Source organism: Marmota marmota, unplaced genomic scaffold (assembly GCF_001458135.2).
Source record: "Marmota marmota marmota unplaced genomic scaffold, marMar, whole genome shotgun sequence".
In the NCBI taxonomy this organism is placed as follows: domain Eukaryota; kingdom Metazoa; phylum Chordata; class Mammalia; order Rodentia; family Sciuridae; genus Marmota; species Marmota marmota.
The window spans coordinates 9,630,082-9,656,789 of NW_026000016.1; the positions used below are offsets into that span (position 1 = coordinate 9,630,082).

Here is a 26,708-nt window from a genome sequence, read left to right on the forward strand (position 1 = left end):
GAGGGGGGAGGGGAGGGGAGGGGAGGGAGGTTAGTAGAGGATAGGAAAGGTAGCAGAATACAGCAGACACTAGTATGGCAATATGTAAATCAATGGATGTGTAACTGATGTGATTCTGCAATGTGTATATGGGGTAAAAATGGGAGTTCATAACCACTTGAATCAAAGTGTGAAATATGATATATCAAGTACTATGTAATATTTTGAACAACCAACAATAAAAAATTAAAAAAAAAGATAAAAAAAAAGAATCACTAATATTATGGTGGCTCTACCCTCATGGGATCATCTAAATCTAATTATATCCCAAATGTACTCTCTCCTAATATCAACCCATTGGGGGGTTAGGGTTTCAATGTATGAATTTGGGAGGATACAAATATGCAGTCTGTAACAAATACCTGTTCCTGTAAGTTATATTTTCTTGGTCATCTGAATTGGATTTGCATTTTACTTTTGGCTTCTTCCAGTCTCTGCAGTTTCAAATTCATTTTTAGATAAGTAGAAGGATATTTCTTTGCTGCCATTTACAGTTTAAGCAACACGAGATAGAAACAAAATGTTTTGACCACTTGTTAAGGTCCTGGGATGATTGAATGAGTGCGCCTATGACTCTCAAGGACTGTACTAATCATATTGAAATGTCTTTTATTTTTATAAAAAAGCAAAAGCAAACAGAAAACTTTAAGGGAAGATGTCATTATTAGACCCATGACTCCTGGTGTAACTCCAAACTATATTGAAATTCTTCTTGGGTATTGTCCTCTCCAGAGACATTTCCCAGTATTTATTAAATTTGCATACCTTTAAAAAAATTAAAAAAAAAAAAAAGAAAATCAGCAGAGGGAGGTAGTACCCTAATGGTTTTCAAAGGATTCTTAAAAGTTAAGGATTCCCTCTGTAATCCATATTATGGTATGTGTTATATACTAAGAAAGTATAAAAAAAATGAAACTGACATGATAATTGTAATTAATAGAAAGTAAAAAATTAGTACTACCAAAAGATGGACATGCAAGCAGTGTCACTAAAGTCAATTGGAATGCAAAAAGTAACCAAAGTATAAAATGCCTAGCTTTTAAAAAATACTTATCCATAGGCTCATCATTGTCATCATCATCGCCAGCTATTGTTAGCACTAGAAATACTTGAATTTTTAAAGCAGGAAAAAGCCAGTAAGGCAAGCCCTTTATTAATTAAGTCTATTTGATCTTTATTTTGTTTAATGAAACTGTAAGCTGAAACTGAAACTCTTACTTTTCCATGTCTGCAACTGGCAAAGTTAATTTTATCCATATCCATCTCAGAAAAAGCATCTTTCTGTATCAAAATGCTTTCAGCTTGCAAGTAACAAAAGACTCAACTGAAAATGACTTCCAAGTAATAAGTACATTTTATTATCTTATATATCTAGAAGATCTGGTTTTATAGTTGTTTCATGCAACAGCAATCCTGGATGAGTTGCCTTTTGTCCTCAGACTTCTCCCTTCCTGGTCTACAGATGGCAGCTTGAGCTCTAAGAATTTTACCTACATAACAAAATAATCAAAGTTGTAAGAAAAGAGGGTATCTCTTTTTTGTTTTTTTAAGAGTAAAGTAGATTTTCTCAGAAGCCTTCTAGAAGACTTGATTTCCCTAGCCAAAATTGTATCTCATATGCCTCAATTGCATCTCAGGGGACTACAGGTCCTGGTTAGTTAAGACAAGTCAAAATTCATGGCCCCTGCCAGAGGGAACACAATCAGGATTCTGTTACTCTTTAATTCCTCCCAAGGCCAATTTATTTTTGCCTGGGCTCTTAATCCCTTTCAATCTCTTGGAGGATCCTACTCTGTTAATCATTCTTCTTGCCTGTATTTTCAGTTTCTCTCTTCTCACTCTTTCTTAATTCAAATTTATTGGAAGAAGAATCTACAGATACCATCTCCATTTTTCCCCTCCTGTTTTTTCCCTTAAATTCCCTGCAATTTGGATTCTGCTCTTCCCAATAAAAAGCCTCCTTTTTTTGTCATTTTCAGTGACTATCTGATTGCCTAATCCTTTTTCATTTTCTTTACTTTTTCATTCATTTTCTTTCACTTTTGTCTTTTTGTTCTGTATTTCACTTGTTTGTACTGTACTCTATCATTTTCTTCCTTCTGATTGCTTAGGGTGAATTTGTTTTTTTGCTACGTTTTCCTCTTCTTTAGATAGAAGATTAGGTTATTAATTTAAACCATTCTTTTTTTTAATAGCTGTTAGTTACCCTCTATGCACTGTTTTATTTAGCTATATCCTATAAATTTTGGTATGTTGTTTTGGTTTTCATTTTTTTTGCAACATTTTTCCCACTTCCTTTATAAATTTCTTATTTAAAAAATTGGTTATTTAGGAGTGTGTATATTCTAGAAGTCTCAGTCTATAGATTGCCAATTCCATTCCTCAGGGCCTGAGGCAAGGCAGGACATCATGGTGGAAAAGTGTGTTGGAGGAAAGTGACTCAGAAAATTGCACTGAGAGGCAGAGAGAGAGAGCTCTGCTTAGAAAGGACAAAATATACACTCCAAAGGCATGCCTCTAGTGACCCACCTCCTCCAGCCACACCCTATCTGCTTACAATTACCACCAAGTTAATCCCTAGCAGGGGATTAATACACTAATTAGGTTAAACCTATCATAACACAATCATTTTACCTCTAAACTTTCTTACATTGTCTCACACATGAGCTTTTGGGGACATCTAACCATAACAGTACATATATTTAAGATAAGGTAAAAATACTTCACAGGTTCTTATTGATACTGCAATTTTGAGTTGAGACTATACTGTGCTCAGATCTTCCATTTGTATCTCTTTTCCTCTGCACTAAAAGGCTTTCAAGGACATAAGTGATTATAGAATTAGAAAATCCAATTATTATTCATCCATTTTTATTCCATATTATACAGGTGACATAATATAGGATAGTAATAATATTGAGTGACAACACTAACACTATTGAGAATATTAAAATACATATTTTTGTATATACTCTAACCATCTTACTAGTATTTGGGGCTCTAGATATTTTCTGACCCTTTATTTAGCAATATTCTAGAGGACCTTCACTGACTCCCTGCTGGAAGGAGGGTACAAAGAGGAGTAAAACACATCCCTGTTCTCCAGAAGCTAAGTACGGGTCAGCGTTGTTGGTTTGTGTGGTATCATTCTGGTATAGAAAGGTGTGGCCATAGAATCTGGGATTCTTTTTTGCTTTAAAGTAATGTTAATGATTTGATTGCATGCTTCCTAAAGTGAAACCCTTTCTCTCACGGTCTACTCCTATCAGGAATAGCTTCCTTTTGGTAGAGATCTTCCATATGTGTAGTCTCCCTTTATACTATATTAGTCAAGCAGGGTTCTTCAAAGAACCTGAACTAGTAAGGTAGATGGATGGAATGATGGATGGATGGATGGATGTGAGAGCAAGGGGGGAGAGAGGGAGAGTGTACGTATTTTAAGGAACTGGTTCACATGATTATGGGAGCTGACAAGTCTGAAATTTGTAGGACAGGCCAGCAGACTAGAAACTCAGGCAAGATTCGCATGTTAATAGTCTTGAGGCCAAGTTTCCTTAGGAAACATCAGTCTTTTCTGATAAGTCCTCCTTTTGATTTAATAAGACCCACCATTTATAGAGGGCAATCTGCTTTATTTAAAATCAGTTGAGTATAAATGTTAATCACATCCACAGACTTCTCATGCAACGCCTAAATTAGTGTTAGACTACACAGCTGGACACCATAACGTTAGCCAAGTTGACACATAAAATTAACCATCACACCTGGGTTGAACAGTAAATTTGTTGTCCAAATTGAGATTTGTTTTTTGAGGATAGGGAGTTATAAATAAATCTATATAATTATGTACATAGAATATTTTATAGTTACGTGATTTTATTCATTGACATTGTTTTTTTTTTCCATTGGTGAACCTATAAAATAGTCCTATTAGGAAAATTGTTCTAAAAATATTAACATTTATCTGTGTTCATTAAAGCACAACAAAAACTGTTCTTTTGAGTTTCTCAACATTAAAAAGAACAGTAAATGTAATATATATTATTTTGTATCTTAGTCATAAATTGGGTATTTACATATTTCTGAAAAATGAATTTTAAAAATTAGCTGTATTATTTTTAATTGCCTCAGAAAATTGTGGTTTTTATCAAAGTTGCATTTTATGGTTGCTAGTTTTTTTGGGGGGAGGAGGGGGATACCCAGTATTGAACTTAGGGGCACTTGACCACTGAGCTACATTCTCAGCCCGATTTTGTATTTGATTTAGAGATGGGGGTCTCAGTGAGTTGCTTGGTGCCTCACTTTTGCAGAGGCTGGCTTTGAACTCATGATCCTCCTATCTCAGCCTCCCGAGCTGCTGGGGTTATAGGTGTGTGCTACTGTACTTGGCAAATTACTAAATTTAAAAACAATGAAAAATATGAAAAATTCTGTTGATTTCTTTTAAACCGCCGCTATTCTCTGTGAATTATGATTTAAAAATTTTAGAATAGGATCTCAAATTATAAATACTAAGGTACCTGTCAATTTCAAAGCAAATTCTACTAAATTGAGATTATTCTAAAATTTTGAAGTTTTGAAATAGTTTAACATGTAAATATTCCAGCCCATATTATTTAACAGATATTGCTCTATTTAGAAGACAAAATTTTTAGAAGACAAAGCTTGTTACATAAATTGTATCTATTTTATAGGTCTTGAAAAAATTTATCAAATTTACATGCTGTTAATTTTTAGGGATTCATTCTTAGGTTTATTTCATTTTGCCATGCATTATAAATAAGTTCTCTTTAAATATTACATATTGAATTAAAAGATTTTTTTCTTATTTTGGCTGCTGTTATAAAATACCATAAATTGAGTGACTTAAATAACAAGCATTTATTTCTCATAGTTCTTGAGGCTGCGAAGTCTAAGACCAAGGTGCTGGCAGATTCATTGTTTGACAAGGGCCTGCTTTCTGGTTGCAGAACTGGTTTGATCTTACATCCTTATATGACCCTTCCTTTGTGTGTGCACTGAGCAAGAGGGAGGAAGGGAGAGACAGAGAAAGATCTTGTCTCATTATTTTATAAAGGCCTTAATATTATCATGAGGGTCCCAATTACATAACCTAATCTAACTTTAATCACCTCTCAGATGCCATACCTGGAAATACTATCACATTAGGTATTAGGACTTAAACGTAAGTGTTTTGCAGCAGGGACACATATTTTTAATCCATAGCTATTTCCAACTGAGTTTGAACAAAATGAAACCAGATTTAGAAAGTGATTGAAAATCATCAGTACTATTGATTTTGCCAAGTGGATCAGCCTAACTTTGTATCTCTTAGGAACAGTAGTTTGGTATTCACTAATTAAGTGTTCATGGTAACATTATAAAACTTAACTATTCTGAATAATGAGAACCAACTGTAATTTTGTCTTTATTGTTGAACTTTTAAACTGAATTGAAATAGCAATTACAGCAATATCAGGTGTTTCATGTTCTACAGGATGAACATCCAAAAGCTTTACTTTGATTTCACAAATTACATGGGGCAATCAAGCCATTATTGGAATTAATTGATTTTTCATTTGACATTGATTGAAACCTGAAATCATTAAATTGAACTTCTTCTATTAATGAAGCCAAGAAAGTTAACATGTATCACTTTACCTTGACTGCGTAAAACAATTTTGAATTAGAACTGAGATTTCTTAAAAAGTCATTTGATCTAGATGAAAAGTCATGCTTTATAGAGTAAAATGTAAAACACTTTCTCTGCCTGCTTTTATTTCATTGTGTTTGGGCAAGTCATAAGCTGAGGCAGCACCATTGGGTATTTTGGGTACTCTCTTTGAGAGTCAGGTGTCAGTTATGATACTTATAAGAGGTAAGTTACTGCTAAGTGTCTTTCAGATTTAGCTACATGTTAAATTGATAAATGGCTTCACTGCCTATGCATCTCATACATGAGTCTGAGCTCATGCCAGAGCCTAAGTGAAAATTACAAATGTGTCCCAATTTATTTCAGTGGTATCATGAAAAAATTTGTTGGAAAATGAAAAATCTAGGACATATGATAATTTGGTTGGGGCGCTGAGATGGTGGCATAAATTAGGATTGTCTCGGTGAAACTGACACACATGGACACTTTACCTTTCAAAAATCTCCTAACACCAAATTCTTGATTACTGTTTTCCCATCAAAAAGGATATGCCCTCAATATGATTCACTTGTTTATGTCTGTTTAGTAATTTCCACAGCATTATGCACTTAGAAAAGAATGTGAAGCACTCTTAGTCAGTTTTATTCATTGTGTCATTTCTTTTATTTCTGGAACATTTTCTAATCATCTTAAAACTTTTATTAAATTTTATGTGCTTTCACTTTTAAAGTAAAGATAATAATAATAATAAAACATGCACTTATTTTCCTTGAAATTAGTTTTTTGTTATCTTAATACAAATACACAGTAATTAAAAATGAAAGTTGAAAATTAAAAGAAAGTAATTTTTATATATATTTGATAAAACTGGATTATCTGAATATATGATTATAATACTACTTTATATTCTATTACAGAATTAATTGAAAAGATTTACTCTATGACTATAAGAGCCTTGGGAGATAGGTAAGTGACAAGGCTCTTTTGAAGAGCTATTTCTGAAACATTAAGTCATTTGATCTTATAGGTTCGTGGCAAAGGAGATGGGCCATCTCTAAGTGATTTACTTCTTTTTCTCTTAATACATTAGTAGAAGTATCATGTTTACATGATTCTTCATGTAAATTTTCTCTAATACCTAATGATCAATCATATTTTCCAGGGAATTTCGTTTATTTTTTATAATAACCATAATAAGAATAGCATTAATAAGACATTGAAGTGTACCAAAAGTTACTGCAGTAAAAAAAAAAATCATTAAGTGCAAAGTACCTTGAGATGCATCTAGAAACTGAAAAAAAGTGTTAATGGGAAAATAGATAAAATCTAGTTTAGTTCAAAATAACAAATCAGTTTTAATTTCTTAGTTTTAACAAATGTTGCCAAGTTGTTAACTTTAGGGGAAAGTGGGTGAAGGGTGTACAGAAACTCTGTAGTGTGTTTGTGAATATATTTTGTAAGTCTAAACTTATTCCAAAATAAGCTTAAGGCAAAAAAGCCAAAGTTTGTTGATTTGAGAATTATAATTTGGAAATAGATTTTCTGTGTAATGGTTTGAAAAAAAATCAAAATTATTCATTACCTTTAAAAATACAGACTCGGTGAAATACAGATGGGGGGAAAATGTAATCATAGGAATTGTGGAATTTCATTTTTTGAACATTGGCATGCTGTTCATGAACTTGTCCTAGTACTTAGTTATAGGCATTGTCTTTGATTCCTTTAAGACATTTGTGTATTCTTTGATCATTTTCTGTAGCATTTTCTTTTAATACAAGCAGGCCCTTTAAATGGTTCTCAGTATGCTGCCCACCCCTCTCTTTGTTAGTGTACTAGAGACAAAATGTCAATGATGTGACTCAGTGGTTTGGAATTAAGACCTTGTTAAGTATAGTTTTGTTCAGTTGTACCTACTTGAGCTTCTAGGTCAAGTTCTAGACATAGTTGACCTATTGTTAATGAGTATGAATAAAGATGAGAATAACTTAAATAGCCTTTCTGTAATTGAGCTAAAATAATTTAGAGTCGATTGCTGCCAGATAATAGAAATTCTGTTTCCAAAATGGACTTTATCATGAAAACTCTTAAATTTCTATAAATATTAAAAGATCATAGAATGAAACTCTGTAGTTCACTGAAACTGTTATGTAACTTCTCATTAATAAAATAACCATGCTAGTCTTATGAATGGTTTCCTGCTTCTGTTGCCAACTTCAGTAATTTTAGTTAAAATTCATAAAGGGAAATAGAAATATATTACAATTAAGGATATAGACATTTAAAACAATAGACCCAGGCCTGAATGATTCTTACAGGCTTGGAGATTTCTGTTTTGTTTAATAATCTTTATTCAGAATTGGTATTATTAATCTTATGTTAATAGAATTTACAACTCTACTTTTTTGTTGTATAGCATTATTGTTCCAACTTTCATGGGAAGGAAAAAAGGATAATTTTTTTTCAGACCAAGTTTGAAATCTGTTGATCATATAATATGTCACTCAAAACAAAATGAAATCAAATGAAACTTTTATTATTCTGTACTATAAGAGCATTAAAAGTGCTGTTTTTAAGGACATGCTTAACATTTAGCTGGTTGTTATTTTGTGGTCATAAAAGTGAGAATAAAAGAGAATAGCTATTATATATTGTGCAGTTACAAACAAGGCTTTTTACTTTTATTTAATCTTCACTAAACCTGAGAGGTAGATTGGAATTCCCTTTATAAATGAGGCTGGGAGAGTAACAGGTATCTGTATGCTATCCCTGAGACTATGGGGCAAAAAGAACAAGATCCCTTTGTTTGTAGTACCCGCAACTTGGTTCACGTTTTTAGCAGCTTCCAGGAAATGCTGACACATTTTCATGAACATATAGTAAACTTCAGATTACTTCTACTTTTTCTGGGAAAGAGTACTAGATAACACTGGGTGACCTAGAACAGATTCTCTGGAGAGACCAGCCTGCATAATAAGTTCTCCTGTTTCTTGTTCTACCCTTGATATGGCAGAACCCTAACATGCCAGCTGTTTTCTATTACCTAATTAACCTGTTAACCTGATAAATTACAGAACACTCACTTATTGTGGGCTTCTTTGATCATATGCCAGGAATTTTTGGCAGCTCTGGGGAACATGCTTACAACATGCATTTGGTCAGTTAGGTAATGAAGTTCTTAGTTGGCATGGGAACTTGGATTCAGAAACTAGGACAGTTGCCAGAGATGGAGTCCTTGTGCATATGACAGGTGAAATTCAGCTTTTCAGACTCAGTCAGTTGGTCAGGAGTTAGAAATTGAGTTGGTTTGTTAAACAGTTTTGTCAGTCCCCTTTTCAGATCACCTCAGTGGCTACTCACCAGACTCAAGATAAAACCCCAAGTCTAATGTTTCTCCAAATTCTGTTTCGCTTACTCTGCTTTACCCATACTTGCCTCCTTGCAACTCCTTCGATACTCCAAATCTATTTATAATCGACTCATTTCACCTCCTTCTCTATGCTAAACCCTCTCTCTAGTTAGCTTAGCCTGTAACTTGGTACCAATGGTGATAAACTTTTTTTTTTTTGGATACTGGGGATTGAACCCAGGGCCCTTAACCACTGAGCCACATCCCCATCCCTTTTACATATTTTCTTTAGAAATAGGGTTTTTACTTAGTGCTTAGGGCCTTGCTAAGTTGTTGAGGCTGGCTTTGAACTCACAATCCTCCTGCCTCAGCCTCCCGAGCTGCTGGGATTATAGGCATGTGCCACTACGCCTGGCTAGTGGAGATAAGAGAGAAGAGCTCACATTTAGAATTGTCTAGCAATGTAGTAGTAGACGTCTCACTAGAAATTTTATAGTTTCTGTCATTTGAATTGCTTTCAAGTATAACAGGGAGTAGAGTTTTAAAGTTATAGAAAGAGGGGCTGGAGTTGTGGCTCAGTGGTAGAGCACTTGCCTAACATGTGTTAGGCACTTGGTTTGGTGCTCAACATCGCATATAAATAAGTTAATTAAATAAAGGTTCATCAACAGCTAAACAAAAATTTTAAAAAATTAAGGTTATAGAAAGACATAGCTGGAAACAAAGGGAAAGAGTTACAGGGATTTAGACTCAGTATAAGTAGCACTATAATGAGTAACTTGGCAACAGTTACATCTGCATGAAAACAGCTTGAGCTACTTTATCAAAAGGTGAATTCTCCATCACTTACAGCATATAATGGAGGCTGATCTCCCTCTTGCAGAGATTTTGTTGAGGAAATATGTGTTGAGTAGAGTGGGGAGAGTTCATTTCTAAGATTTTCCCAAGTCAGAGATTATATTAATTTTTAGAATCCTCTTTTTTTCCCAGAAGCAGTTCTTCTCACAGTCCTCAGATTCTTTCTCTCATATTTGTATTGGGAAACTTTCTCCACACAAGTAAACATCGCTTTTAGGTTATAGTTGTCAGTAGTTGAAAGGAAGAATAGTTGCTTTCAATGTTGATTTCTGGTCTGATTGGCCAAATGCTCTTCCAAAAATTTTTCTTTGAGACTTTTTCACTATTTTGATTGACCTTTTGTCTAAGTAAATAAGCATACACAAATTCTTATTAGATTTTAGTTGCTAAACAAAATTTGCCAAGTCTAAGAATAAAAGAACATGCTATTTGGAAATAGCGTTTGGTTATAGTTTGCTAAAAGTGGAAAATGCACCTCATCTCTACCCTTATTCTAGAAACTCCTTGAGAAGTAGCGACTGTGTTTTGAGGATTTTATTTGAGGGTTAGGCAGTCTCTTCCCTTTTCTTCAAAGAGGGAAAAATATGACTTAAGTAATGGAGAACATTAAGTTGCAAGCATTTTTAGTTAGACCTGAGTAAGGTAATGGCCTGATAATGCAAATTCAGATTTCTTATAACTGCTGAATTGAAGTACTTGGAATTAATAATACAGGAAAGAATGATTTTCAGGGCCTTAAAGTATTTAATATTTGATCAATTCTGGAAGCTAGCACCTTGGTGATAGAATAATGTTTAAAAACTATCTCTGGCCTGGCACAACTTCCTTTAGCATCTGGGCCTCTCCACACCTGGCCCCAAGGTGTGTTTTGGCATACCAATAGAGTTCTGATGAATGAAAATAGAGTTCTGATGAATATACTGTTTCTGACTCTCCAAGAAAGGCCTGAATTCCTTAATTTATTTGAATCTCTTCCGGATTCTATATCTTCTCTGGGTTTCCTGCCCCTTTTCCATTATAGCGCTCTCTCTCTGTCCTTTAGATTCAACTCTGCTTTTTTCCTAATAATTATCTTGACTTCACCCAAACAGAATTGTTATTCTGACTCAACACATGTAATTTGGATTATCTCCTCTATTGATATTCTTGTCTTGACTTGAGCCAGGATCCTACTAGGAGGAGAGAGAGATTATAAAGATAGTATGAGCATTGCACTTTCATGGTTCTTGATCTCTTGCCCCAATGCAAATTGAGTTTAATTTTTTCACTTGACCATAGCAAAAGGCTAAAATATGCACCCATCTCTTAAAACCAGTAATGAAGCAATAAATGAAGAACAAGAAGACATTCTTGAAATGTTTTAATGTCTTAAAAATCTCTCTGTCATTCAGGTACTTGGTACATATATAAGCAGGGATGAAATGAAAGAGGTTTTAACCTACATACAATTATGTTCATAAGTTCAGATTTTTTTTTTGTACCAGGGGTTAAACTCAGGGGCACTTGACCAGCCCTGTTTTGTATTTTATTAGAGACAGGGTTTCACTGAGTTGCTTAGCACCTCGCTTTTACTGAAGCTGGCTTTGAACTCATGATCCTCCTGCCTCAGCCTCCCGATCCACTGAAATGGTAGGAATAAACTGGTAGGAAGTCAAATCCATTAATATATAGAAAGTGGGTTTATTACAGGAATGCAGGGTTGTTTTAACATTGAAAATCACCAACATAATTTATTATTTTAACAGAAAAAAGGAAAAAAAAATATATGATCCTGTCAATAGTTATAGAAAAATCATTAAATTCTTTGGTCACTTATGATAAAAACTATCAGGAGACTAGACATAGAGTGGAACTTTCTCAAGAAAGAGATATACACCAAATTTCTAGTCAAAATTTCATTTAATGGCCATTTAATTCAATTCCTTAAGGTGAGGAAAAATCCAAGTAGGCCCACTCTACCTGCATTCTTCTATTTTTGAAATGGAGGCCCAGACTAGTTTAGTGAGGCATTAGGTTAGGGTTAGGGTTAGGGTTAGAAGCAGGTGGCCATATATATTGATAAGGAGTAAGTAAAATGTTCTTTATTTGCAAATGACATTTCTTGTACAAAGAAAATGCTAAGAAATCTCCAGAAGCAAACTAGAATTTATATTAGAATTTAACAAAGATTGCAGGACACAAAGTATATTTACAAAATTAGGTGTACATGTACTCCCTACCAATGAACAATTGGAAATTGAATTATAATTTATATGGACATAAAAAGACTCTAGAGGAGTAAGCAAAAATAAAAATTATAGTATTACAGAACATTCACTACCTAATTTGAAGATTTTCTTTGAAACTATAGTGATCAAGGCAGTATTGGCCTAAGGATAGACATAGACCAATGGAATAGAGATTCTAGAAACAAATCCAGGCATCTATAGTCCATTGATTTTCAAAAGTCATGCCAAGGAAATTCAATGAGGAAAAGGTAGTCTTTTCAGTAAATGGTACTGGAATGCCTGGATAGCCATGTGGAAAGGTTAACATAGTCCTTACTTCTGTACACAGAAATAACTTGAAAGAAATCATGGACCTAAATAGAAAAGATTAAAACTGTAAAACTTGAAGAAGAAATCACAGAAGAAAATATTCAAAAACTTGGAGTAGGTAAAGATTTCTAAAGATAAAAATGCATGAGCCATAAAAGATTAAAAGTTGATAGATGTGACTCCATCAAAATTCAAAACATATTCTTCAATGGATTTAAAAAAAAATGTAAAGTCAGACTGGGGTTGTAGTTCAGTGGTAGAGCACTTGTGTCACATGTGTGAAGCACTGGGTTTGATCCTCAGTACTACATAAAAATAAATAAATAAAAATAAAGATATAAAAATACATTATAAAGGCAATTCTTTGCATTTCACAATACATGTACTTGACAAATGCTCTGTGACCAGAACACATAAAGAACTCTTATAGCTCATTAATGAGGCAATCTTATTTAAAGAATAGGCAGAAAAGGATTATAAATAGCTAGTATAGTACCGGAAAAGGTGTTTAACATCATTTGATTTTCAGCAAAATACAAATCAGTAAAATAATAAGATAATGTTATATACTCGCTAGAATAGCTAAAATTAAAAATTTAAAACAAGCAGTACCAGTGGCTGAGATGTGGTCCAATCAGAACTTTCACATATTGCCAATGGGAATGTAAAATGTTGAAACCTTTTTGGAAAACGGTAGTTTCTTATATTACCATAAGACCCAACAATTCTCTTAAATATTTACCTAACAAAAATTAAAAGATATGTTCACATATAGACTTGTACATGAATGCTTATATAAGTAGATTATTGCTTATCAGAAATACTTGGGACCAGAAGTATTTCAGATTTTTTAAGTTGATATATTTTCATAGTCTTTACCAGTTGAGCATCACTAATCTAAAAATCCAGAATCTGAAGTGCTCCAAAATCTAAGACTTTTTGCACATTATATTGGCATTCAACACATTTTGGATTTTGGAGCATTTCACATTTTAGAATTTTGGTTTAGGGATGCTCAGCCTGTAGCAGCTTTATTTAAGAGCCTCAAACTGGAAACCCATATCCATCAAGTAATAACTGAAAAAACATTGTGGTATGTTCATGTGGTAGAATACTATTCAATAGAAAAGGGGGTAAAGTACTGACATGCACAAATAATATGTATGTATTCAGATACATGATGCTAATAGACCAGACACAAAAGAATACAAACTCTGTGATTCCATTTACTGCACAGATTTGTACATCCGAAATTCTGGAAAAGACATTTAATCTATGGTGACAAATATAGACAGGTTGCCTACAGCTTAGGGTGGGTTGTGATGAACCTGTATGCAGTGTAAGGAACTGTTTGGGATGATATGTAAGTTCTGTATCTTTATTATGGCAGTGATAATATGAGTGTATAAATTTGTCTAAAGCCATTGAAAAGTATACTTAGCGTTTGTGTGTGTGGGTGCGCTTATGCATTACTATTTGTGAATTATGCCCTAGTAACATTGTTTAAAAAAAATTCCTGGTTCTCAAATTTCAAAAGTTATTTTGCTAGCAAAAGATTAACTTCTGTCTAATGTTAGAAGACATTTTGTAAGGACTGAAACTTAGTTGACCTGAAAAAATCATTTGGATGGATCAGTGTGAATATAAACGATACATTGAATTAAATATCCTTAAATATGGAGAAAGTCGATAAATTTCCACATACCTTCTAGCCAGTGTATTGGAATAGGACCCAGGCATCTTCAGAATGTATTGGTGTTCTTTTCTATTTTCTTAGATTGATATATTTTAGTACCATTGGCACTGAGAAACATCTAGCTAACATTGCAAATAATCTGTTCTTGGTTTTATTGTAATTTTCCTGATTAATAAGTTGAATTTTATTTTTATTTTTAGCTTGAAAGCATGTGTGGAAAGGGCAACAGTGTTCCTTAGAATTTATTCTTTCTTTTAGAAACAGAATCCCTAGATTTAGCATATTGTGTAGCTACCCATCTAGATCCTATGCTTTTCAGCTTCTCTTGGAGCAGGGGTGGATGTGTGACAAATAAGAAGTGAATGATAATGTGAGTAGGGTCACCTCCTTAAACACATACCTGCCTTCTTTTTTTTTTTTTTTCCCTACTGGCTGGGATGTTATACCAGTTATAACAGCCATCTTAGATATGGAGCTGGAAATCATATGGAGGATGGAAGAGCCAGCGGTGGATTCTTAAGTGATCTTGTGATGCATACCTTTCCCTGGCACCCTTTGTTGTTACACAAAAAGGAAAAATACCTGTCTTACTTGAGCTATTGTTCTTTTTATTCTCCTTGTGTGGCAGAAAGTTTCCACATTAATAAAAAAATGGAAAGCATTTAAATTTTTAAAGTCTTTCTCTATATACAAAAAATATATATTGTTGTTAAAATAATTTTTAAAATAGAATGTGATTGTATACCAAGAGTTTCTTCTTGATGCCATAGGCTATTTCCCAGATTATGAAGTTACAATTAAACTTTTGTTACTAGTTATTAATAAATTTTATTAATTTTCTCATAATTTTATGGTTATCTTTATGGGATATTTTATGATCAGTTTTGGTGAAGTTATACAGATTTTTTGCTTGTTTTATTTTTTATTCTAATTTGTTATATAACAGCAGAATGTATTACAATTCACATTACACTTATAGAGCACAATGTTTCATATCTCTGGTTGTATACAAAGTATATTCACACCATTCGTGTCTTCATACAAGTACTTAGAGTAATGATGTTCATTTCATTCCCACCATCTTTTCTACCCTCATACCCCTTCCCTTCCCCTCCCACTCCTCTAGCCTATCTGGAGTTCATCTAATCCTCCCATGCTCCCCCCTCCCATCCCCACTATGAATCAGCCTCCTTATATCAGAGAAGACATTCGGCATTTGGTATTTTGAGATTGGCTAACTTCACTTAGCATTATATTCTCCAACTCCATCCATTTACCTGCAAATTTGTTTTGTTTTAAAGTTGTATTTCAAGAAGCTAAATATGTTGCTCAACTTTTCTTTTTTAAAAAAAAATATTTATTTTTTAGTTGTACACAATACCTTAATTTTGTTTACTTATTTTTATGTGGTGCTGAGGATCGAACCCAGGGCCTTGCACATGCTAGGCGAGTGTTCTACCACTGAGCCACAACCCCAGCCCTGTTGCTCAACTTTTCTATTATTATTTTTTGTCTGAGCAAGGGTTTAAAATTATTTATCAGTGATTTCTTTCATTAATTTTTTAATGTTTGTCAGCTTTTAGTTTAATGTGTATTTTACTGTAATTTATTGCTAGTATCTCAATTGAGAATCATACCTTTTATCTGAATGAGATAACTTTCTTCCTGATTTGTAACTTGTGCTTTGGATTTTGTTTAAGTTGATATTGATACTGCCACCTTTGTTTATATTTCCCATTAATTATTTGTGCTTGTGATTATATTTGTGATTTCATTTCTTTTACATGTGTTTCCTAAAAGTGTAGGATAGTTGAATTTCATTTTTATAACCTTCTGAGAACCTTTGTCTTTTAACAGCTATTTAATGTGTGGGGGTTTTTTTGTCAAAATTGATTCCATTGGTTTTATTTCATTGATCTTGTTTTAAGTCCTTCCTTGTTTGTGTTGTATTTTGAGTTTTTTGCTGTTTGATATAAAGTTTTGTCTTTGTTTAATTTAGTTTTGAGTTTTGAAATGTAACCTGCTTTGAAATCTCCTAGGAATTATTTAAATTTTTTTTAAACTTTAAACTTTTTAAAAGTCTGTATAATACTTAAATTCATTTTAGATCAAGAATCAGATAGTATCTTGATGTTCCTGGTCTAATGGGCATATTTAAGTTTTACTTATCTGCTTCTCAGTTTTCATTAATATTGTCTGAGGCTTTATCTTAGATTATTACTAAATTGCTACTTAAATAATTTGTAATATTTTTCATTAGCTTTTATATGGGCATAAAGATTAGGAAAACCCTAAGATTGTCACAACTTTAAATAAATTGCCACTTTTTCCAGTTATATATCAAAATGAGCCTTTAGAAAGTCATTAAAAATGTACTCTTTTTAGTATTCCTCATTATTTTCTTGATCTATTCCCATTTATCTTCAAAAGATAACTATTTTCTTTTCCTTATTACCTACTTTCAGGCCATTTCTTTGCCCATTAGACCAGGAGAAAGAAGTAGAAAAAGTCAGATTTAAAATTAAAATATCAAATTTTGCATTTGATAATTTCTATATCGAAGTATAAGACCTAGAATACATTTGGGATTATTGTGTTAATGGATTTTATTGTAGTGGATTTTATGGGAAACATTGCCGGTTTAATTTAGTCAATTTGTAAGCTTGTTTTCTAAGATATCCCTATCAATTGCTCTATCAGGTTATACGGTCTGACATTTAGATTCTTAATATTATTCAAGATAGAAGTTATCTTCCTGCTGCTTTGAGTCTCTGATATAGACCTCTACAAGTGGGTATCAGCTTCATTCTCTCTTTATATTAAAGGTGCTCTAGTTGGACTTTTCCAGTTTTTTCAGAACTTATTTGAGGAACATTTGGGAGAACAGGGTCTTAGTGGCCATGCAGGCTTTTTTTGGGAAACATTGAGGAATGGGAAACATTACCCCTAGCAACTGCTAGGGGTAATATCTTTAAAAAAAACAATGCTGTTGCTAAGTTATTTTTAGAGATGGAAGTCTTTTCTTTCTCAGAAAATTCTAACAGTAATTATGTAGCTAAACTACCAAGATGTAGGGAGTGAGGCAAAGCAAAGAACAAGCCTCTCCAGGTTTGCCAGGTTGGAGTGAGGTTTTTGGCAACAGATTCCTTTTGGTTGTGATATTTTGAAAAGCCATGATTACAGTGGTGGGAAGACCTTTATTCTAACTTTGGTTCTGATTTTCTTTGTGATCATGGCAAGCCATTCAACTTTTCTGGATCTCAGGCTGGATCTATTAAATGAAAAATCTGACTGTCTAAGATTCTAACTTAGTAATTCAGTGACTGACCAGGGCAATAGAGATAGCAAAGAGGTGTCCACTTGACAGCATTTTTATTTTAAATTTTCTTAAGCAAAGGAGTCAGCTTAATTTCATCTTATAAAGTCAAGAGGAATAAATCATCTCTCTCTCTACTTTGAATAAGAGAATTAGAAGGATATCATGTGTGATTCCTATGTTTATGTTCTGACCTAATATTAGGTAAGTGACACATGTTGATAGTCTCAATTGTAATATCTGGAAGTCATCTGACTTTTAATTTAAAATCTGACTTTTTCTACTTCTTTCTCCTGGTCTAATGACTTTATTAAGAATGACTCAGAGGAATGTTAACTCACCATTTTTTTCCATGAGAAAGATATTTCTTTAGACTACCAGAAAGTTGTCACCTTTTCCCCTGGGATATAGGTTTATATCTCCAGATTGAGGATATTGAGAGGTGGGCTCAGACTGTAGTCACACTGAACATTTTTCATTGACAAGCTCCTGAGTGGTGAAAAGGCTTATCACATTGAAGTTGTGTTTCACAAGAAGAGCAATGGGATGCTGCCTGAGCTTATTTCTTGTGGTAAGTTGAACTGAGCATGGTCACATGCAGGGTAGGCAGAAAGAGTTTTCAAATAATGAACATGTCACAGTTTGAAAGAGCTGAGAAACAGTGCTGACTGAGAAAAATCTGTACAGCAGTCCAAGGGTGACTTAAAAAAAAAAAAAAGTCTTTGTTCTAGCCAAATTCTGGAGGGAAAGCCACCAACAGAAGCCTGTCAAGAGCAGCACAGAAAAGCCTGCACGGTTGGCATTGAATGCTTCTCTTCTCTCTAGTCATCACATTGAGAACTCAAAGGTGGTTGGAAAATTTTATTTCTCTATCAAGAGAGGGTAAAAAAAAATCAGAAATGTGTTTTGTTTTAGTACATAAAGAGAAGTCACAAATAAATGCAAATAAAATTCAAAACAAATTAGAAACTTGGATGAAAACATATATAATAGGCTTATAAGTGCCTGCATACATTTGGGAGGACCTGCTAGGAATGTAGATATGAACAGTCAGTAGCATTTTTTAGGAACTTAACTTGAGTAAAGGAGACAGATATAGAGCAAGTATTTATTTTGTTTCATTCAGTTTTTATAGAGCATCTACTTTATGTAAGACACTGTACTAGATGAAGGAACTGCAAGGTAAGATTTCTCTATCTTTTGAATTTTCATGGCATTTATACTCCAGAGGGAGGTGAGTAAACAAAAAAGTAACTGGAATATCCAGGTACATGAAGGCATGCAGGAGAGAATAAATTGAATGTATGGGAAAGAATGATGCAGGTGACTTTAAATGTTTTTGTAGAACTCAGCAGCCTCGAGATTTCTATACCTTCAGACTTCCAGCATCCTTAAGATTCCTGAAGCCTACTTTGTAGAACTATGGGAGTCAACAACTAGAGGAACCATTGTTGTATGTTTTTGCAGGTATATCTGCTTAATATTTGAGTGTGTCTGTGTGTGTGTGTGTGTGTGTGCGCGCGCGTGCGCGCACGCTGGGGATTGAACCCAGGGCTTTGTTCATGCAAGGCAAGCACTCTTACCAACTGAGCTATATAGCTGCTTAATATTAATGGGTCTGTTGGAACGTAGCAGCTGGAAAAAAAATTTTTTTGTTGATACATGTGCTTTTCATTTTCTCAAAATAAAACTGATGATAATGATGAAGAGGAAGAAGATGATGATGGATTGAATTGTCCTGTGCTAGCCACAAATTATACCTAGAAACTTTTACTTGAAGTTATAGGAAGATATAATTTGATCAATTACAATTTCTCATTAATTTACAGGAAAGATTTTTCTTGAATTTTAATTATATCTAAAAGAGATTGTACTACTTCCCACAGCCACTGAATTTTTCATAGCTGTTTAAGTCAGGGCGTTTTCTATTCAACTCAGTGTCCCATTGTTGAAGTAGGAGGCAGTGTTTTCTAGTTCTTATCCATTGGAATATTGATGTCTTTTTATAACACTAAAAGGCTTTAATTTGTAAGCTGAATTTGGGCTATGCATAGAGCACATACATGGCTTACCTCCATGCCTGAGCCATAAGAAGCCCACTATTTGCTGCTCTTAGGGAGTTAATAAGAGCTTTTGTAACCTGGTTTGCCCATGCTGTATGGCTAAAATCTAGATGAACTGAAGGGAAAAAAGGAATGAGATTTAAAAAAAAAAAAAAAAAAAAAAAAAAAGAAGTAGTCAGCAATGGCTGTGAACTGAAGGAACATTAGAATTTTAAAAACCATCATATGGTACAGACCGGAACAAGAAGTTAGGAAAAGTCTAGGAGGAGAGGTTTTTAATTACAGCAACCCTCAAGACATTTGAAATAGTTATGATGATTTTTAAAACCAACAGGGATTCAACTTTTTGTGTGTGGTTTACTAAATGTATACATACAAGATTTAAAGGGAAAAGGTAATCTTTTTATGTAAAAATGTTTTGATTTATGGTTTCCTGGACTTCGAAAGCCTCTTTGTGCCTTGGTTGAATACATTCAGTGGTTTTAAAACTTAATAGAATTATGAAGAAGGGGTTCTTTTTGGCACAAGCAGGTATTTTTAATATAGCAATTAGGAATGTCATTGGGAAGATTATTAAAAGCAATGTGCTTGAGTGGAATTACTAAATAAAGAAAATGAAATTTTAGAAATTTTAACTACAAATAAAAGTAGATCTCTTCGTGTAATACCAAATTAACAATAGAATTTAAACTTTCTAAGATAATACTTTATGTATATGTTTTCTTTTTTTAAAATTATTTACAAAGGGATACATGCATATTTTCCTTTTTTTGAAAAGGAAAGCCTTGTAGATCAGACTAAAGTTTCCTTTGACTACCACACTCTCCCATCTTCCAAGGGATAATCATTTTGCCATTTATTCTTACAAATCATTAAAATATTTATGTGGTAACTCACACGCATTCATATAACAAATTTAGGTTTTGCAAAGATGTCTTAAAAACACCACAGAATATATTGATTGTTGGTTCATTTTAAATATGGTTTCCACTGTGTGTTTTGTTTTTACTGCTTCTTAAGTATTACCAATAGTAGCTGACATGTTTTTTGAGTAGGTCCCATGTGCAAGGCAGGATACTTGGTATTTTTCATGTAATTTAGTCTCATAATCTTCATAATAACCTTAAGAGGTGAGTAGAATATTGGTTTTATATGAATAAAACCCCATCTTCTTTGCACTTTCCATTTACATTAAATTACTGATAACCAGTAGTTTGGCATTCTTTGATAACACTTCAATGATTTTTTAAATTGGTAAGAAGGAAACTCTTAGTTCTGTTAATTTTGTTATTCTGTGTAGCCAACTATTACCAAGTCCCTGGAGGCAGGTATTTCCTGGTTGGCCAGAAGGCTCGAGTATGAGGGTGACTCCTGCTCACCTTTTAGGAATGAGGAGGTAGTATGTGTCATATTTGACACATTCTATATGAGGAACTGACAAGCCCAGACATTTCCTCACTTGTTAATGGTTTTAAAAGCCCATGCTTGTGATAATGTCCTTATTTTGAGGACAGTCATAGGATATACGACCTAGTTTGAAGGAGGCTTGACTTTAAAAGATGCCTTTTGCTGTGGCCTTAGTCACTGGTAGGAGGAAATTTAGGCTGCTGAAATGGGTACTCAGAATTTTTATGAGAATTGGTGTGAAAGGGAGTCGTGTTGGGTGTGTTGAGAGAAAAAAATCGTGCTTATTATATATACCCTGTTTTGAAGTTTGGATGAGGATAATTTCAACATTGCATGACGAAGTTAAAAAATTTCTAGTGATTGGAATAACTGTCAGAAAAGTTTAAATCTCAGCTTGGCTGCCTAAGTAGCAGTAGACCTTGAAAAAACCTCTTTATACTGTTTTAATCAAATGATAATAATAATATCCACTCATATAGTGCTGGGATTTAAATTACATAAAGTATTTTCTACATTGCTAAGCACTGGACAAATGTACCAATGTTAGCTAGTATTCTTACTATTTTCATCGTCAAGGGTTGTCAAGGTCTACTACAATTGACGTCTTTTACTAATGTCTCTTTAGTAAAGACTTAACCTGCTCATTTTTGTCTTTGTATTACTTAAAAGAGATTAACCATATTGGGGTTCTGTTATTTTCAGAATAGAGCGACTCTGTTGCTGAGTAATTAATATATTTAATTACTGCTAATGTTTTCCTAATACAAATATATTAATTAACAGAATATATCAATCAGCATTTATTCTGGCAGAATACTAGAAAAGATCACTTAAAGTAACTCTCCAAAAAAGACACTTAAAAGTCACTCTCCAAAAAAGTATATGCTGAAGATTCCAGTAAATAACATCTCACTATCAGCACTACATTAGTGTTATAGGCACTTTTGGTCTTTTTTTGTCTTCCATATTTTAAAAAATATTAATGTCTATCCATTTACTAAAACATCTGTCAGTAAATTTTGCTATAGATTTTGTTGGTTAAGTAGAACTCTTAAAACCAAGCTAATTTTCTGGCTTTGGTTCCTTTTTGGTCATAATTCTTAATTTATTTTGAAATCTTGAATAGCATTCAAGAAGGACATGAGGTTTTTATGTTTAATAGAACAGCACATGAGTTAAAAATAGTTAAGCTTCCATTTCCAGAGTATGCGCTCATTTCCAGATGAAAAGACTGAGCTCCATGGCATTTGCATTTGCTGTACTTTGTGGTTCACATTCTAATGGGGAAATTGAAGCCCCAATCAGAAGTCTGGCATATTTAGGTTTGGTTATTGTTTTCCTCACTTTCATTCTGCTAATGTTTTCCTAATACAAGTGTTGCAGTAATTCGGAATCTGTGAAAAGAATGACTACCTTTAAAACATGTCATAGTCCTGAGACTACATTCTCTGAGTCAGTATAGAGACTTAAACATCAGTTGTTTAAGGCAACTAACATGCCAACAAATTAAATCTCATTTGCTGTTTTTAGGAATGTGCCATTTATTATATGTAGGCTATTCCTTGAAGGAGACTGTATCCTTCAGAAGAAGTACATTTCTGGAGGAAAAAAAAAATCTTTTGGGTTTTTTGTTCCTTCTTCTGGAAAATTCTGAAATGCTAACCCTTTTGACATTTATTGGTGATTTACATTGCCATTTCTGCATTCACTTTCTTTTTGTTGTTTTTTTAAACTACTCTTTGTGGCAAACCATCTCTATCCTAAAGTTATACCAATGGAAGAAATTAAATCTTGTTTCAGAGAGATCTATGAAAGTCCATTCCATATTTTAAAATCCATTTGGAAACATCACTGCTTTTTTCCATTGTATCTGTTTTCCCCACCTATGAGGACTCTGTATGTGTGTGTGGGTGGGTGTGCGTGCATGCACATGTGCACACGTGGACATGTGCATTTTTGTTAATATATATTAAATGCACCTGTTTATGGAAACTGAGCATTTCTCCTCTTTTCTAGACACAGATGTGGTAAGAGTCAATCTCTTTTTAAAAAATCCCAACCAGGGGTCTCTGAAGATTTATACTGTTACATCATCTTTTCCAAATTAGCAACTAGAAATATATTAACTTTCCTTGGCTATAGCTAAGCTACTTTTAAAAAATTATAATAATCATTTGAATTGTCTAAGTTTCTGACTTAGAATATTGAAAAAACTTTTTTCATTGACTAGATAATGGATATAATAAGACTTTCTGATTCTGTTGCCTATTATTTACTGTGGAAAGAATGCTTTCCCTACAGACTAGGAACAAGATGTTTAAAAATATAAGACAGGGTGGAGACCCATTTGTTTGGTCAGCTTTATAGAAGCCATGCTTCCCAGCTTATGAATCTGCCAAATATTCCATCTACCCACCCCTGCCTGATTCTTCAAGTTTCTTTGGGAGTATACTTAGGGCTCTGTTGAATAAGGCAGTGATACAGTGCATGTGTGGCGATTTAAAAAGCCATAGGCTGTTTCCTAGAGCAGCCTGATTTTATCACATTATTATGAATTTTTGTTTTGTGGTGTGTGTATGTGTGTGTGAATGTATGTATGTGAAATGTCTTTTTTCCTTTTGCCCAGTCCTCTCTGCTCTTGTATGTTCACGAAACTAGAAGGCAGCAGGACTCGATTTATCAGAGGCAGTAGGAGGAAGTACAAAGATATGAAAGGGTTACTGTTCACATTTCCTGTGTAATTCCCTCTGATCTTACTGAGCTATAATTCCTTTCTTGATGTTAAGCATTCCCAGGCTCCTTTAACCTTCTGGCCTGCTTGCACCCGCCAAGTTTGTCCCAGGTGATTATGTAGGTGAAAACTCTTTGTTTTTTTAAGAATAGAAATGGCAACTTCTCCATGAGATAGGCTAAATTCCTTTGCAATCTGAAAAGAATTCCCTTTCATTTAAAATAACAACAGAGCAGTAACATATTGGTTTTCAAACTAATATTTAGCAATCAAGTTTGTTGTTGATTTGAGTAGATTTTTTTTGGTCTACTGATTCTTGGTTTAGTACATTTCTGGTTGATTTTACACTATTGATTTTTTCAGGATTTTCAGGAAGAATGCTTCCTTCTAAAAATATGCTTGAGAAATGGGTTTTGATTCTAAAAGGGTAAATTTTGACACTACCATTTCACTTTGAGCCTACTTAATCAGTATATTATTTTTAGTTGCTTTAGATATCAAGCTGTTGTAGAAACTGCAACATTTCTTGTTCTTTTGTAGTCAATTTAGAAGGTTATAGTTGAGCATAGTGAAGATACTTATTTCTGACTTCTCTGGTTTTGAAAGTATATAACAGTTCATTTTGATTCCACAATTTAAAATACATTTTTGTGGTTGGCAAATAGTTTCTATTTTTGCCTTTTCCACTTAAGTCTTAGAAGAAAATGTTATGCTGTGAAGCATAAGAATGTGTCAGCAGCTATTTATCAGTTGAGAGGGACAAGAAGTACCTATGCCAACACTATTCTGATCTCAGGTAGTGAGCTTGTATTTAGACACAGCTCTAGATGTACATTGGCTCATTGTGCTTATAACACTTCTTTGTCCTTAGCAACTTGGAAACCTAGAGTTGTGGGGCCAGAAATGAAACTCTCTCTTTGAAGGAGTTTCTAGGTTAATTTAAGTTTGCTGGTGCTTGGGAAAAATAAACTATTTGTATTGCTCTAAGTAATAGAGAAAAAAATTTTAATGTACTTTACCCAAATGTAATACAATTTAATGTGGAGGTAGATAGATGAACTTCTAAATTTCTGCTGCTTTGAATCTTTAGAGTGCCAACATTACTGGTTGATAGTTCTCATTCATGTTTAGTTTTCCAGTAGAGCATAGAGCATGTTGATATAGTAGACATTCAGTAAAGGTTTGTTGAATGAATGAATGATAGTGCCAAATTCGTTTTGTAGACTTTTTTATTATTCCATATGTGCATGATTGGGTGATGCATGTCTAAATATGTTACCTATACCCTTTCTATTAGCCTCTAATGATAGGTACTGCTCCAAGTCTCGTTGTCATTAAACAGTTAATTCCTTCATAATCTTCTGTGTCCAAGTTCTAAGGTGGTCTATACCTCGTTTTCATGCTCTCTCATAGAAAAAAAGTGATGTGTAGTCATTCGTTACTTTAGTCATAGATAATATATCAACATTTCCTAAAACTAATAAACAAATTTATTGTTTTCATAGTAGAAAAATACTTATATTCTTCCAAGGATTAACTTTACTAGGTAGAGCACTAAAAAGCAATATCAGTCAGTTAACAAATACAGAATGCTGATGTAAGCAGCATCGTTCCTGGATTTGTGGGCTCTCCAGGAATGTATATAATCTTATTCGTGCCATCTAAAGTTTCCCAGACATCTCAGTGATCAGGATATGTATACTAGTCATGTCAAACAGTAACTTAAAGTACACTAAATATGATTGCATGCTAAGTGAGAGACACGAACCAGAGGCAGATAGTTTAGGGAACGGAGGAATGATTTTGAATTGAGTTAGAGAGTGGAGTACAATTTGTGGGGGAAACTTGAATAGGATGTTAAATAAATAGTCCGTGTTTGGATATAAGGAGTGAGGAGGGTGACATTTCTAAATAAGGGGGACAGTTCTCACACCTCTTATTCCCAGCAGCAATAGAAACAACAGCAAAACCTAAATGTGTTTGGAGACTATATACTTACATTCTCCTGAAGTAGAATTTTAACTTCCCCTGAGAAGCCATAACATCTCTTTTAACTACCATAAGATCACTTCCATATGAGATGCCCCTGAATTTTCCTCCTAATTAAAATTTCTGTAGAAAAATAGAAATAAGAAAATATGTTGAAGAGCTATCATTCATGACTTCACAATCTTCATCCAATCTTTTTTTTAAAAATTTTTTTATTGTTGGTTGTTCAAAACATTACATAGTTCTTGATATATCATATTTCACACTTTTAATTCAAGTGGGTTATGAACTCCCATTTTTACCCCGTATACAAATTGCAGAATCACATCAGTTACACATCCATTGATTTACATATTGCCATACTAGTGTCTGTTGTATTCTGCTGCCTTTCCTATCCTCTACTATCCCCCCTCGCCTCCCCTCTTTTCTCTCTACCCCCTCTACTGTCATTCATTTCTCCCCCTTGTATTATTTTCCCCTTTCCCCTCACTTCCTCTTGTATGTACTTTTGTATAACCCTGAGGGTCTCCTTCCATTTCCATGCAATTTCCCTTCTCTCTCTCCCTTTCCCTCCCACCTCTCATCCCAGTTTAATGTTAATCTTCTTCTCATGCTCTTTGTCCCTACTCTGATCTTAGTTACTCTCCTTATATCAAAGAAGACATTTGGCATTTGTTTTTTAGGGATTGGCTAGCTTCACTTAGCATAATCTGCTCTAATGCCATCCATTTCCCTGCAAATTCTATGATTTTGTCATTTTTTAATGCAGAGTAATACTCCATTGTGTATAAATGCCACATTTTTTTTTATCCATTCGTCTATTGAAGGGCATCTAGGTTGGTTCCACAGTCTTGCTATTGTGAATTGTGCTGCTATGAACATCGATGTAGCAGTGTCCCTGTAGCATGCTCTTTTTAGGTCTTTAGGGAATAGACCGAGAAGGGGAATAGCTGGGTCAAATGGTGGTTCCATTCCCAGCTTTCTAAGAAATCTCCATACTGCTTTCCAAAGTGGCTGCACCAATTTGCAGTACCACCAGCAACGTACAAGTGTACCCTTTTCCCCACATCCTC

At 33.8% G+C, this 26,708-nt stretch overlaps 1 protein-coding gene across 16 annotated transcripts in view; it reads left to right on the top strand.

Moving 5' to 3' along the window:
- The window catches only part of Znf438 (zinc finger protein 438), a 192,600-nt gene that overhangs the window by 30,463 nt on the left and 135,429 nt on the right, over positions 1-26,708 (top strand). For 11 of the 16 annotated variants that reach the window (XM_048809102.1, XM_048809114.1, XM_048809116.1 and 8 more), the window contains one exon: positions 6,610-6,658. The exons of the other annotated variants lie outside the window; for them this stretch is intronic. The gene's annotated coding sequence lies outside the window, so the exon portion shown is untranslated. The remainder of the gene's footprint in view (positions 1-6,609; positions 6,659-26,708) is intronic. 16 annotated transcript variants of the gene reach the window in all.